Source organism: Schistocerca gregaria, chromosome X, assembly GCF_023897955.1.
Source record: "Schistocerca gregaria isolate iqSchGreg1 chromosome X, iqSchGreg1.2, whole genome shotgun sequence".
In the NCBI taxonomy this organism is placed as follows: domain Eukaryota; kingdom Metazoa; phylum Arthropoda; class Insecta; order Orthoptera; family Acrididae; genus Schistocerca; species Schistocerca gregaria.
In genome coordinates, this window is record NC_064931.1 from 701012993 (window position 1) to 701028383 (window position 15391).

Here is a 15391-nt window from a genome sequence, read left to right on the forward strand (position 1 = left end):
AGCAAACTTACGACTCCTTCATGCCTCAGGATATATCTTACCAGCTGATGCAGTCTTTCTTTGAATTGCTGCCAACCACTTATTTTTTCAGATCAAATCAGTAACTCCTCATTAGTTATTTGATCTGAAACTTCCTGGCAGATTAAAACTTTGTGCCGGACTGAGGTTCGAACTCGGGACCTTTGCCTTTCGCAGGCAAGTGCTCTACCAACTGAGGTACACAGTTTTACTTCTGTGAGGACGGGGCGTGAGTCGTGCTTGGGTAGCTCAGTCGCGCCGGCACGGTAGCTCAGCGTGTTTGGTCAGAGAGCTCACTGGTCTCTGTAATAAAAAAAAAAACTGAGTGAAACGAACCACAACAAGCTTGAATGAATGTCATGTGACGTCCGCTACGACGAAATACAACGAACCATAACGAACAAAATGCAGAGTGAAAATCTCATTCCAGTTATTTAATTTATTCGTCTCATCTTCAGCATTCTCCTGTGCAGCCACATTTCAAATATTTCTGTTCCCTTTTGTCTGATGTGATTGTCGCCTCCGTGTCACTTCTGTACAATGCTACACAGCAGAAAAAATACATCCACAAAGGACCTCTTAACACCTATCGTTATATTCCATTTAAGAAATTCCACTTTTTCAGAAACGTTTTTCTTTCTGTTGACAGTTGTAATTTTATTTCCTCATTGATATCTTTTAGCGTCTTATTTTCTAATTTAATTCGCTGGGCATTGGATTATTTAATATGACTACAATCAAGTACCCTTGCTTTATTTTTGTTCTATCACTGTTTTCCAAGACATTGTCCATTCTGTTCTACTGACTTACGAAGGCCTGTGTCTTGTCAGACAGATTTACAATGTCATTAGCAAACCCCATAGTTTTCATTTTTCCTTCTTAATTTGCTTCTCAGATTTACCTTTCGTTTTCAACACTTCTTCCTCAATACTGAGATTGAATAACATGTGAGACAGGCTACAGCCCTTCCTCATTCGCTTCTCAGTTACTGTCTTCCTACGAGATATTGCAAGTACTCCAGCTGCTGTGACTTCAGCTCCCGAATCAATTTTTTCCCTAGCTTATTTCTCAAGTTCTGCACATTTTCTAAGTAGTATACGTATGTTAGACACTCAAATATTTCAAAACGTTAACCAAGCTCTTTCCCATTTAAATTAATTATTAAAGATAATATTTTTCATTGAGCCGTTTCTAATGGTGCTCTCAGTTTTACTGGGAAACCCGTTAATCAAAAGATATGACCAGCTGAAAAAAATACTACAGTTCGTTATGAGAAATTTCTAGTGAGCTAATCCGCATATTCACGTAAATCAACACATACCATTAAAAATGCTGGCATTCCGAATTTTTAATGACGTATTCCTAAATTCATAAATTAATAAACATTAAAGGTCAAGAGAATTATAATATTCGTTTGCAGATTTTGCATGTATGCTTGTTAGATTCGAATTTTGAAGACTATACTTTGTTGGTTCAATTTTTAAGAATCGATAAACTAAGTTCAGTAATTGATTAATAAATCAATTAACATTTTTGCATAATTTATCGCAATTTTTCAATATAGCGATTGTAAGTAGGATATTCCCAATGGGGATATATACAGTGGTTCTATATACTTTCGTAAATTCCTTAACCAACAAATATTTGACTAACCAAATTATTATTAATACGTATACTCCATCCTGAGCATCAAAATGTAGCCTAACCGTTTTTGAAATGATTATGCAATCTCTAAGATAACAATTTATTCATATGTCATACTTTTATAGTCGGACGCCAACCGAAATCGGACGTATACTCTCGACATCACATTAGTAACAACTATGCCAGTTCGCTCACAAACAGCAGCTATTTAGGAGAGTTCGCGCCTGGCCCTTATAAGGTCAACATATTTTTGCAAAGAGTGAGCGTAAAACTCTGCGGTCTGTAAGTAAACACTCGACATCTGTGTGTGACTATATCATAAAAGTGTGCCGTCAGAATTAACTGCAGCAACTTCTATGTAGTGGAAAGTCTGCAGCCGGCGACCGCTGACGTCACATCTATGTGACAATGCCGCGTATCAGAGGAAATACGTGTTCGATTAGCTACCACTTAATATCTGCATTTTTACGGTGGTTAGCTGAGTGTCACTGATGTGACTTTATTGAAAACGTTATCGTGAGAACTGTTCTTTTCGTCCTGGTGACAATGCGTCAAACACAGATTGTATTCACTGATTACTGTGTCACTTCTTTGGGGCGGTGTTATTAAGATCATATCTGATGATAGTAGTGTGGTGGTCTTGTAAAAAATCAAGATTAGGGTAACTTTTCAGATTGCGTAAACTTGTTATAACACTTTATTTTCAGCTAATATTGTACCGATTTTTGGATATGAAGTAACTGATACATATTTTCCGATGCTTACACGAATCATTAGCACTCTGTTGAAGTTATGCATTGCTCGAAGCTTATCCATTACGTACCGATAATTTTACATGTTTCTGGGCTATGCTATGAAAATTAGTCTTCCTATAAATCTCATTACAAAGTACAAAATACAACCTTTTTTATTTCTGCGTCATAAAATTGATGTAACATCATTAGTGACAAATACCACTTACATTTTATTAATTTACAAACTTAATTTATGTGAGGCTTGTGATGTGGCATATTTCGGAAAAATAATTGATCTGTTTTCATAACCCCAAAAAATATTTTGTTTTTATTACATTTCTAAATGTTTCTCATTAACAAAAGGAATAGTTTTATTCAGATCTGTCTTAAATATTAAAAGCGGAAATGTTCTTTTGCTTATTTGACTTAAAGAATGTTCTTGATGTTACTACACTGAATTGTAATTTATATGTACTATGAAACTGCCGTTAAGGACTTCACGTGATCATCTATACTCCGTCAGTTCAGTTGTTCACTTCAGGACACTCTCTGTTTGTGAGCTCTTACAAAAATGAAATACTGCGCATTCAGTCTTTATTGATGATCGCAGCTTACTTTATACTAAAGGATTTTGCTTTCCTGGGGTGCACAGCCTCTAAGTGTTTAACAAAAGAATACATTGTCCGTTTTAGGCTGTACTGTGTTTTACTAAAGTTATGCTAGTAGCTAATTTCGGTGGTGGGCCATTATCAATCACCTGAAATTAACCAACTTGGAAGAGCGTCACATGTCAGCACAGATCGTCATGTGTAAATAAAAGATTCCATGGATCACATTAACGTAACTAGATTCACAGTGCAATACCATTACTTACATCTGTTATTTCATGTATTACATATCATGCTCATCATATTCTTTTATGGCACATGCGTAAAACCAGGTGTCGTACTCCACCGTAACATATTCTTAAGTGATATAACCTGTCAACTAAAACAGCTGTTATGATGCTGTAAAATATGTACTTGCTTCCAAATATTGTAAACCTATCGACAACTATGTGAAATTACATTAAATGTACTGCTGCAGTGCCAGACTTAATTGCAGGTCACATAACGATATATACATTCTTTACAGTACATTAAAAACATAAATGAAATTGTAAATATCATGAAATATTGACAGAGAAGACAATCTATTTACTACTGCCGTGCCTGACTGAACGAAAATGCTGTAACGTTGCTCATCAGTGACTTAACTTTACGTAGAGATATACGAAGACCAGCTTTTGATATATTGAGCAGATGAATGACTCACAAAAATACAAATTTCAAAAATATTTTAAGTTTATATTACCGATGATAGATCATTGAGACCAGGTGATAATTTATGACAAGCGTATCTCTGACTATAGGTATGTCCTTTATTATTATAAAATTGGTAGGGAGTGATAATAGGAACCAATAAAAAATATTAAAGACTATTAAAGACGAAAACACTTCCTAATGTTCAGCAAAATTGTATTTATTTTTCACGAACCTGCTTTGGGCTTCTGAGGCCAACTTCATGTGACACTCAATAATGATATAATTTACGATTACACTTGAAATTCATTTCTACAATATTGCACACACAGAAAATATCCTTCTCAAAACGATGTATGTGTATCTTACATTAAGCAAAACACATATCACATACCGCATTATGTAAAGAAAAACATATGGAACCAAGTAGCAATGTCTGGAAAATACAGGAAAAAATAATTCCAAGACATGCAGCGAATAAATGTATGGGCTACTACACACATAGCATAGATCATCAGTGTGTGAAGATTACACACAGATATCAACTTAATGAGATTTCATACAAAGGATTGTTTTTTTTACATCAGTGTATTACGAAACGTTATAATCCTTACACAGTGACCAGATTATAGCAAATATGTTTTTATCCGTACGACGTGTATTTTTCAAAATGGATAAACAGTGACTAGAGACTAGAAGGGAAAGTCCACAAAAATCCTCGTTACTTGACATATACAGGTGTCAAAATGTACAACGTGAAAACATGCACAGGCATCATATATGTAGCAAAGTACATGGTAACAATACATTATTTGAAGAAGAATGTCAGGTAATCAGGTAACAAAGTTATAAAATACGGATGAAGTTATTCAGTGACATACATCAAGTAAGAATGTTACCTAATACAATGTACTGCAATGAGTACATATGCCCGTAAGTGGCTGTTGGTCACCGATAACCGAGTACACAATCCTTCAACTAAGTCTGGCACGGCAGCAGCCAATGTAATGTAATTTCAAGTAGCTATCGATAGGTTTACAATGTTTGGAAGTAAGTGCATCTCTTACAACATCATACCAGCTGTTTTAGTTGTCAGGCTGCAGCATTTTGAGTATGTTACGATGGAGTACGACTTCTGGTTTTATGAATGTGACAAAAAAGAATGTGATGACAGCGCCATGTAATAGATAACGTAGCAAATGTAAGTAATGGCATTACGCTGTAAATATGATTACGTTAATGTGAGTTATGGAATGCTTTATTTATACGTGACGATCTATGCAGACATGTGACGTTCTTCTACGTTGGTTCATGTCAGGTGCTTGATAACCGAAGTTTAACGGATTGCTTTTAGCCCTCAAATCGGTGACCTCACACTTTTCATTATTTTGGGTCAACTGACAATATCCACAACATACAGATACCTTTACTAAATCGGTTTTGCTCTTCTGATGACTTTACTAGACGATAAACGACAGCATCATCTGCAAACAACCTAGGGCTGTTGCTCAGATTGTTTCCTAAATCGTTTATATAGATAAGGAATAGCAGCGGACCTATAACATTACATTGGGGAACGCCATAAATCACTTTTGTTTTACTCGATGTCATTTCATCATTTACTACGAAACTGTCTATTCACTGACAAGATGTCAGGTATCCATTCGCATAACTGCGACGATATACCATAGCACGAAATTTGATTACAAGCTGCTTCCGAGGAACGGTGTCAAAAGCCTTCTTGAAATGTAGAAATACGGAATCAATCTGAAATCCCTTGTCGATAGCACTCAACACTTAGTGTGAGTAAAGAGCTAGCTGTGTTTCACAAGAACGATGTTCTCTAAATCCATATTGACTGTGTGTCAACAGGCCGTTCTCTTAGAGATAATTCATAAAGTTTGAAGGCAACGTATGTTGCAGGATCCTGTTGCATATCGAGGTTTATGATGTGGGCCTGTAATTTAGTGGATTACTTCTATTGCCTTTCTTGAATACTGGCATAACCTGTGCAGCTTTCCAGACTTTGGGTACGGATCTCTTATCGAGCTAGCGGTTTTATTTGATTGTTATGTACGGAGCTATTGCATCAGCATATTCCGAAAGGTACCAGATTGGTATACAGTCTGGACCGGAAAACTCCCCTTTATTATATCATTTAAGCTGCTTCACTATTCCGAGGATGCCTACTTAAAAGTCACTTATATTGGCAACTGTCTTTTTTTTCGAATTCGACAATATTTACTTCATCTTCTTTGGTGAAGGAATTTCACTTATATTGGCAACTGTCTTTTCTTTCGAATTCGACAACATTTACTTCATTTTCTTTGGTGAAGGAATTTCGGAAGTCTGTGACCAGTAACTCTGCTTTCGAAGCACTGTCATCCATAGTTTTCCCATCGCTATCGTATGGAGAAGACACTGATTGTGTCTTGCCGCTAGCACACTTTAAATACGACCAGAATCTCTTTGGATTTTCTGTCAGCTTTCGAGACAAAGTTTCGTTACGGTAACGATTATAAGCATCTCGCACTGAATTCCGCGCTAAATTTCCAGCTTCTGTAAAAGATCACCAATCCTGGCGATTTTACGTTCGTTTAAATTTGGCACGCTTTTTTCGCTGTTTCTGCAACGGCGTTCTGACTTGATTTGTGTACCATTAGTGATTAGCTACGTCGTTTGTGAATTTATTTGGTATAAATCTCTAAATTGTTGTCGATACATTAAATCTGTCTCATACTTAATTCCGACACAAATCGCTTTACACGCTGGGTTTCACAGCCTTTTTTTATTGTTCGGACTGGGATCGCATCAGTTCAGCACCATTGAGGGACGATCAATGATTAACAGTCTAGTTCATTATTGAGATTTCATATACATGACCCGGTAAGCAAACACATCAAGTACCATCGCAATTTTACACCTAGAAAAATTTATGACGGGTTAGGTTGGTTGGTTGTTTTGGGGAAGGAGACCAGACAGCGAGGTCATCAGTCTCCTCGGATTAGGGAAAGACGGGGAAGGAAGTCGGCCGTGCCCTTTGAAAGGAACCATCGCGGCATTTGCCTGGAGCGATTTAGGGAAATCACGGAAAACCTAAATCAGGATGGCCGGACGCGGGATTGAACCGTCGTCCTCCCAAATGCGAGTGCAGATGACGGAATAGATGGTGGTTACTTATAGTTCGCAAAGTCAGCTCACGGTTTTAACTTCACCCTCAATGACCTCATCACCTCATGTTTCATGGGTACAACCTCTAAACTAAAAATAAATGAAACGTTCATGAAACCAATCTCTTGTCAAGGGGGGCTGCGACAGGGTTGCCCTTTATACGCTAGGTTGTTATTGGTCGCCATGGAACTCTTGCTACTACATCTGGACCACATTCCATAGGGCATGGCCTCAGAACAGTTGTCCGAGCCCGTGTAGATTATGTCAGCTTGATATCCAAAGGTGACAGACACACGTGACTCAACCATCCGATGACAAATTTGCAAACTTACCCATAGATATGCATTCGCAGGAACTACATCGAATTTAGTAACCGCGTGTAGACATCCGGAACCATCTAGCTATGTTCTTTACTGCATGTCCAAACAATACGATAAGAATCAACAGGCGCAATAGGGTGCAAAATACAAAAGCCAACATACGTAGGCAGAACATGAAGTTCCTCGTTCGCCTTCAAAAATGTTTCTTCGTGGGCCAGTACATTCTCATAGCAGCAGAGCTGGCCACGCCCAATACGATCGCACAGGAAGTACTGGCCTCGACATCTTGGTACCTCAGGCAATACAGTTTATGCATATTACCTCTCAAAGTCACCGCCACACCCAGCACGTTGCGGGGATTTGCACTTATAAACCGAGACATTCACTGCACTGCGTTTCTTCTCAAAACGGAGTACATAATCTTCTGTAATACAAGCGACAGCATAACAAAATACTTCTAGCCAACAGTCCACCAAGAAATCTATCCACCCCTGCCTCCAGACTTCACCGCTAATGTTGCACCAGAACAAGTTGCAATCTGCTACCAGGCCTTGGAACAACTGTATGAGGGAGTACTTCGCAGTTCCACATCATTCACATACAATGCTTTGCTTAGCCGTCTCACACCGCACCCCTAGCAACCAAGTTCCCATAGCTCAGTGTGAACAGCGAACGGAGCAATATCTATCGAATGAGTCCAACCTACATACTGGCAACGTGGCACGAAGTGATCACCAACACCGTACCTACACGTGAGAAGTTGAACCGAACCTACCTTGCACAGAAACCATTCTGCAACCATTGTAATATTCCCGATACACCGGCCAGCGATTCTTGCGTTGGGACTGAAACGTCATTTGGAATTGGACGCGAAAGAAACTGGTTCTCATCACCATCGTGGTGCCTCACACACTCACATAACTTTTGCTGCATCCAGACGTAATTTTTCCTTTCCACCAAACAGTTACGTATGGTTGGATGGGCACTTCGTGGACTACGCCCACATCCTGATCTGGAAGGATTCAGGGCCCACCTTGAAAACCATCACTTGTATATAATGAAGCACCTGCGAATGAGATACAAACCTACGTTTCATTACTTCATCCACACCTTAACCCACTACCAAATATCTCCACATCGGCCGGCTGCGGTGGTCTCGCGGTTCTACGCGCGCAGTCCGGAACCGTGCGACTGGTACGGTCGCAGGTTCGAATCCTGCCTCGGGCATGGATGTGTGTGATGTCCTTAGGTTAGTTAGGTTTAAGTAGTTTTAAGTTCTAGGGGACAGATGACCACAGCAGTTGAGTCCCATAGTGCTCAGAGCCATCTCCACATCCGCCGTCTTACCTACACTCAACTGTCCTACCCTCCTTTCTATAAACATCTGGAAAGAATTACCAATTTTAACGGTCTGTTTTATAATTCGTTCCGTTACAATACGCTTTTGATCTGTGAGAGAGGACGGCTACCCAAGCTGCAATAGGAGTGTTAAGGTTATTCAGGAATTCAGCTTATGAAGAAATGCGTGATTTTGTTTATTTCCAGGAGAAAATACCTTAAATTTCAACAGGCTCATATCACATCGACAAAGACTTCAGGTTACATCAGTGAAAACCCATCTGTGTGAATAACGAATGTACTTCTCAACAATATACACTCAAAAGAAATTGGAGCACCTTCATAATACCGTGTACGGCCCCAGCGAGCACGCAGAATTGCCTCAACACGACGCGGCATGAACTCGACTGATGTCTGAAGTAGTACTGGATGGAACTGACACCATGAATCCTGCAGGGCTGACTATAAATCAGTAACAGTAAGAGCGGGTAGAGATCTCTTCTGAACAGCACGTTCCAAGTCATCCCAAATATGCTTAATAATGTTCCTGCCTGAGGGGTTTGGTGGTGAACGGAAGTGTTTAAACTCAGAAGAGTGTTCCTGGAGCCACTCTGTAGCAATTCTCGACGTGTGGTGTGTCCTGCTGAAACTGTCCAAGTCCGTCGGAATGCACAATGGACAACAATGGGTGCAGATGAACCAGACAGGAAGCATACGTACGTGTCACCTGTCAGAGTCGTATCTAGACGTATCAAGGGTGCAACATAACTCCAACTGAACACTCCCCACACCATTAGAGAGCCTCCACCAACTTGAATAGTTCCTGCTGACATGCAGGGTTCATGGATTCATGAGGTTGTCTCCTTACCCGTACACGTCCATCCGCCCGATTGAATCTGAAACGTGACTCGTTCGATCAGGAGACGTTTCCAGTCATCAACTGTCCACTGTCGGTGTTGGCGGGCACAGGTGAGGCGTAAAGCCTTCGGCTCCGAAAGTCCATATCGATGAAGTTTCGTTGAATGGATCGCAGGCTGACACTTGCTGATGGCCCAGCATTGAAATCTGAAGCAATTTGCGGAAGGATTGCACTTATGTCACGTTGAACGATTGCCTTCCGTCGCCGTTGGTCCCGCTCTTGCAGGATCTTTTTCCGGCCGCAGCGATGTCGGAGATTTGATGTTTTACCGGAGTCCTGACGTTGACGGGACAATTGTGAAATAGTCGAAAGGGAAAATCCCCACTTCATCGCTACCTCGGAGACTCTGTGACCCATCGCTCGTGCGCCGACTATAACGTCGCGTTCAAACTCACTTAAATCTTGATAACCTGCCATTGTTGCAGCAATAAGCGATCTAACAACTGCGCCAATTACTTGGTGTCCTATATAGGTGTTGCCGACAGCAGCGCCCTATTATGCCTGTTTGCATATCTCTGCATCTGAATACGCATGCGTATTGCAGTTTCTTTGGTGCTTAAGTGTATATGTAATAACAACGAAAAATCTACAATGGCGTAAGAAGCCAACACCAATGTAGACGATTTTTGCGAGCTAAGGGTGGACTATAACGGGAGGATGGTGAAGCTCCAAAAAATAGGAATAAATTTAAGAAAGGTATCTGAGTAGGTATAGCACATCGCAGTGAAAGGCATACGTCTGAGGTTCTTCGAGTCCCGGCCTGGCACACAGTTTTAATGTACCAGGAAAGTTCAGTTACATTGTTACCTTCTAAGTAGACACATGAGACCGCGAGTCCTTCACACTGAAACACTTAGAAAGTATCCTAAAACAACTTTGACATTTTGTATTTGCAATTCGGGTTCATCTTGTAAACTACACTCCTGGAAATTGAAATATGAACACCGTGAATTCATTGTGCCAGGAAGGGGAAACTTTATTGACACATTCCTGGGGTCAGATACATCACATGATCACACTGACAGAACCACAGGCACATAGACACAGGCAACAGAGCATGCACAATGTCGGCACTAGTACAGTGTATATCCACCTTTCGCAGCAATGTAGGCTGCTATTCTCCCATGGAGACGATCGTAGAGATGCTGGATGTAGTCCTGTGGAACGGCTTGCCATGCCATTTCCACCTGGCGCCTCAGTTGGACCAGCGTTCGTGCTGGACGTGCAGACCGCGTGAGACGACGCTTCATCCAGTCCCAAACATGCTCAATGGGGGACAGATCCGGAGATCTTGCTGGCCAGGGTAGTTGACTTACACCTTCTAGAGCACGTTGTGTGGCACAGGATACATGCGGACGTGCATTGTCCTGTTGGAACAGCAGGTTCCCTTGCCGGTCTAGGAATGGTAGAACGATGGGTTCGATGACGATTTGGATGTACCGTGCACTATTCAGTGTCCCCTCGACGATCACCAGAGGTGTACGGCCAGTGTAAGAGATCGCTCCCCACACCATGATGCCGGGTGTTGGCCCTGTGTGCCTCGGTCGTATGCAGTCCTGATTGTGGCGCTCACCTGCACGGCGCCAAACACGCATACGACCATCATTGGCACCAAGGCAGAAGCGACTCTCATCGCTGAAGACGACACGTCTCCATTCGTCCCTCCATTCACGCCTGTCGCGACACCACTGGAGGCGGGCTGCACGATGTTGGGGCGTGAGCGGAAGACGGCCTAACTGTGTGCGGGACTGTAGCCCAGCTTCATGGAGACGGTTGCGAATGGTCCTCGCCGATAGCCCAGGAGCAACAGTGTCCCTAATTTGCTGGGAAGTGGCGGTGCGGTCCCCTACGGCACTGCGTAGGATCCTACGGTCTTGGCGTGCATCCGTGCGTCGCTGCGGTCCGGTCCCAGGTCGACGGGCACGTGCACCTTCCGCCGACCACTGGCGACAACATCGATGTACTGTGCAGACCTCACGCCCCACGTGTTGAGCAATTCGGCGGTACGTCCACCCGGCCTCCCGCATGCCCACTATATGCCCTCGCTCAAAGTCCGTCAACTGCACATACGGTTCACGTCCACGCTGTCGCGGCATGCTACCAGTGTTAAAGACTGCGATGGAGCTCCGTATGCCACGGCAAACTGGCTGACACTGACGGCGGCGGCGCACAAATGCTGCGCATCTAGTGCCATTCGACGGCCAACACCGCGGTTCCTGGTGTGTCCGCTGTGCCGTGCGTGTGATCATTGCTTGTACAGCCCTCTCGCAGTGTCCGGAGCAAGTATGGTGGGTCTGACACACCGGTGTCAATGTGTTCTTTTTTCCATTTCCAGGAGTGTATATCTGAATATTCCCAATCATTGTGAAAATGGTTAGTGATTTAAAGAAACGCCCTTAACAAGCTCGAACGAACACCAGTACTCTCGCTTAAGTGCATGATGGGTGCAACTAGCTGCCTGTGAAAATTAGATTTGTGAAATGTTGCTCTGAAGCAAATTAAATGAATTCGCACTCAACTGATCTTGGTGTCTCCCCAGATGGTACATGCTTACCACTCTTATGTTGTGTGAAAGCAGAAGATGGCTGCTGTAGTGGCTGAAAATTCCAAGTTCAGCTTGACCTCTGTACTCTGCGCTAAGTTGGAAACATCTCTCTCAGCAGCTCTCTGTATCGACATGCTTGATGGCATTCCCGAAGCAAGTATGTTCTAACTTTGTCTATGAAACTCAGCTGGGTCTGCCAGCGACTGAATCTCACTGGCCAATTGCAGCAGACTCTGCAAGGTGTTGTCTATGATTATTTAATATACAAGTTCAATAATTTCCTGTTCTTGCTGTTTTTGTCATGGCTAACCAATAAGGTATATTTCTCTCATGGTGGAGGGAAGATGGCAGAAAATCTCTCTCACTACGTGACAGATTTGCAGTTATGGCCAACCAAAGGACATGCGTGTGTGCACACGTGGGAACTCACTAAAATAATAACTATGATCCAACCAGCGAACATCTTAATAAAATTTTAACGCACAGTCTAGCAGGCCACACCTGGATTTAACGGCTGCTCGCATGCTTCATGGGCTCATGTTTTCTCCTGCCTTTGAAACTGTTGGTTTAACTAAAAAGGATTCCCTGCAATTCTCGCACAATGCAGTTGTACAGCACGCCGCCTGGCCTCCCCCACGCTACTGCTGGGTTGGGATGGCAGACTATCCTTGTCTGTTCTCTCCCTGTGTTGAGAACGACTTTTAGCAGAAAGTAGATTTATGACTGTTTCGTTCCCCTAAGTCAACTTACCTTTCATGAACTGGCTAAAAGCCCCAAGGCTGCCAAAATAACAATACACCCTCACTGTACCGTAAGGAAAAGAAATATAAAAATAGATAGAAATGCAGTCGTTGAAAGTAGTGAGTATAGCTTGCACTTTTCTCCCAAGTTAATTGATTTTACTTCACTGGCTATTGGCATCAGCATATAAAATTATAAAGCGAGTTACAGAACAGTTTGGGAATAGACTTCCATGTAAAAATATAAAGCTCTCATACTTCACAAAGGAAAGATGCTTGTGGATGCGAAGCATAGAAAAAAAGTTCCAGTTATGCGGCTGAACCAGTCATTCGGAGCCTCCCAGCCATTAATTCCATACGACTTCATATTTAATCGCTGGAACGTCTAGTGGAAATGCATTTCTTGACATGTTTTAACCGTGAGACATGTCGGAAGTGTCATACTGTTGTGTCTTAAAGTACTCTTTTCTTAAAAATTACTGAATGAAGTTCTGAAAGACTTACGACTACTGAGGGATAGAGATTTCCATCTGTGTGCCTGTACGCAATAAGTGGTTACCTGAAGGAAGTTCATCGCCATATGGCTCTTTACCAAGGAACTTGTGTGCCAGTGCCAATGATCATTGCACGTTTAACCAGACATTTCGAAGCGACTGATAAGCTACTGGATATGTATGCCACGTTCAGGGAGTTTAGAAAGTGTTGAGACACGACCAACAGTAAGGAGCTTTCGTAGCATATGTTATTTTAATGAGGGAGAACTTCATCCTGCTACCACCGTAGTCGAGTATGTGGTAAAGTAGGGCTAAACAACGTTTCTAATGAACTATAATTAGTTATCACCACAGACAACATCTTCAAAGAATAAAGGGCCACCTCTTTAGGTGAAATGACGAGTCTTCTGTCATCATAACCAACTACCATATTTGGATTCGACAAACCTCAGTAAGTACAATAATATCCGTCCACACTGCCATAAGGGCGAAGTTTGGCTTCAGCCATTCACCCCACAGCCCGTTCCAACTTCAGATCGTCGTGCAACTTCACAAGACACTGTTCAGTCAATGGATGGCTGCGACCAGTCTATTCATGTGTCAGTGGTGATACGGTTTCAATTTAATACGTTTTCTGTAAAGATGTTGTGGGATATAAAGATATGGAATTTTGAGAGGTATTTGTAGAGTGACAACGAGTGGCGACAGGTCTGGTGATTTCTCTTATAGCAGTAGCAGCAGCTCGACAGAGTACTACTGGTAGACACAGCTTCTCGTAAAAGGCGACGTACTTTACATTTCGTCTATTTCTTTAGCTTCAGGTCCCATATCTCGTGCGTGTTTGTGTATTTATGAGGCGCTTTATTAACTGTGTAGTGCATAGAACCGCTGTTTGCATCGCGCCAGGTATTTGTTTTGTGTATCAAGAGTCATTTGTAGTAGATATATCCACCAGATGAATGATAGCTCTCATACCAGTAGCAGCTCATCAGAGTTGGGTGAGCTGACACAGCTTCTCATAATAAGTGACTTGTGTTAAATTTCTTCAGTGTTCTTCAGCATCAGTTCCTATATTTCGAGCATGTCTGTGTATTTATCATACCACCTTCAGTATGGATAGGAACTGTGATTGCTGTGTTCAGATGCAAGCCGAGTTGATGAAACTTCGCTCACAGCTCCAAGTGGTGTTGGGTTCGGTCAAGCAGCTTGAGGCAGTTGCCAGTGGGCATCACTATGGAGGTCTGGATGGGGCAATCTGAGGGGCGTCCACCATGACCCACGTGTCCCCCAGTCGGTCCACTACGATGGCTGCCACAGGTATTGCCCACACTGAGACTGATCCCTCACCTGTTGTCGAGTTGGTGGTCGTTGCAAAGTGTGGCCAGCAGTGAAATACTTCAGGAGGGGCCGATCGGAGGGCCTCCCTGGTTAATCTGACCAACAGATTTCGGTGGCTATCTGTGGCTTACAAAGTCCCTAAGCCACATGAAGTCGCTCTCCATGTCCCAGAGGAATCCTCTCGGCCTGCAAGGCTTAGGCATTCGCAGTGGTGGGATTACTGATAATTAGAAGCTCCAACGTTAGGCGCGTAATGGGACCCCTTAGGGATATGGTTGCGAAGGAGGGGAAGGAATCCAGTGTTCACTCTGTGTGCATACCGGGAGGAGTCATTCCAGATGTGGAATGGATGCTTCCAGAAGCCAAGAATGTCTCATAGTCTAGCCAACAGCAGATGGTAGCCGGTGTTGGCACTAACGTTTTCGTCGCTTTTGATCACTGGTTTCGGGCGGCTAGCTGAAGTAATAAAGACTGCCCGCCTTGCTTTAGAGATGAAGACGGAGCTCACCATCTGCAACATCGTGACAGAACCGACTGTGGTCGTTTGGTACAGAGCCGAGTGGAGGGTCTGACGGTCCTGCAGCCATGCAGATTGCATATTCCTCAACTTGCTCCATAGGGTGGTAAGTTTCTAGGTTCCGCTAAATAGATCAGGAGTCCACTTCACACAGTAAGCGGCGACATGGGTAGTGGGAGGATGTGTGAAGGGTACTGGGCAGTTATTTCGGTTAGAGGTTCTTGGGACAGAGCAGAAAGGGCTTCAGTTTCAAAGGATGCAAGACGAATACACGACGAGGGTAGACATAGGAACAATCAATAATGTAGTTGT